At 38.6% G+C, this 842-nt stretch overlaps 1 non-coding gene across 1 annotated transcript; it reads right to left on the bottom strand.

Annotated features, from left to right (window-relative positions):
• Window positions 1-518: 518 nt before the first annotated feature.
• LOC136168126 (small nucleolar RNA SNORA26) lies at window positions 519-642 on the bottom strand. Its single transcript, XR_010663275.1, has one exon. It is a non-coding gene; the product is annotated as a small nucleolar RNA SNORA26 (small nucleolar RNA).
• Between the last annotated feature and the right edge of the window lie 200 nt (window positions 643-842).

Raw genomic sequence — 842 nt, forward strand, 5'->3', positions numbered from 1 at the left:
AATACTCAGGACTGATTTCCTTTAGGATTGACTGGTTTGATCTCCTTGCAGTCCAAAGGGCTCTCAAGAATCTTCTCCAACACCACAACTCAAAAGCAACCATTCTTTGCTCCTCAGCCTTCTTCATGGTCCAGCTCTCACATCCATACATGACTACTGGAAAAACCATAGCTTTGACTAGACAGAACTTTGTTGGCAAAGTAATGTCTCTGCTTTTTTATATGCTGTCTAGGTTTATTATAGCTTTTCTTCCAAGAAGCAAATGTCTTTTAATTTATTGGCTGCAGTCCCTGTCCACAGTGATTTTGGAACCCAAGAAAATAAAGCCTGTCACTGTTTCCATTGTTTCCCCATCTATTTGCCATGATGTGATGGGACCAGATGCCATGATCTTAGTTTTGTGAATGTTGAGTTTTTTTTTTTTTAATTGTCAAACCGAAGGTCAAGTTTAAATTTAATGACTTTGGTATTAACTATACACATACTAGTAAGTGCTAAGACTTAAAATCTTCCAGTTCAGTTGTGACTCCAGACAGTATCCAGAGAGGAGTTCTAAAAATCTCTTCTCTGGGTTTTATGGAGACTTCCTTTTACCCTCCTGTGTTAGCCTCTTAAGGCACTGCGTCAGCCTTAAAAGGGCACTGGAAAGGGGAATGTTGAGTTTTAAGCCAGCTTTTTCACTCTCCTCTTTCACCTTAATCAGGAGACTCTTTAGTTCCTCTTTGCTTTCTGCCATTAGGGTTGTCATCTGCATACCTGAGGTTATTGATATTAATAACTAATGTTTTTAGGGGTAATAATAACTAATGCTTAAGCACTCTTTATGTGCTAAACTTTGCACA

Source organism: Muntiacus reevesi, chromosome 4, assembly GCF_963930625.1.
Source record: "Muntiacus reevesi chromosome 4, mMunRee1.1, whole genome shotgun sequence".
In the NCBI taxonomy this organism is placed as follows: Eukaryota; Metazoa; Chordata; class Mammalia; order Artiodactyla; family Cervidae; genus Muntiacus; species Muntiacus reevesi.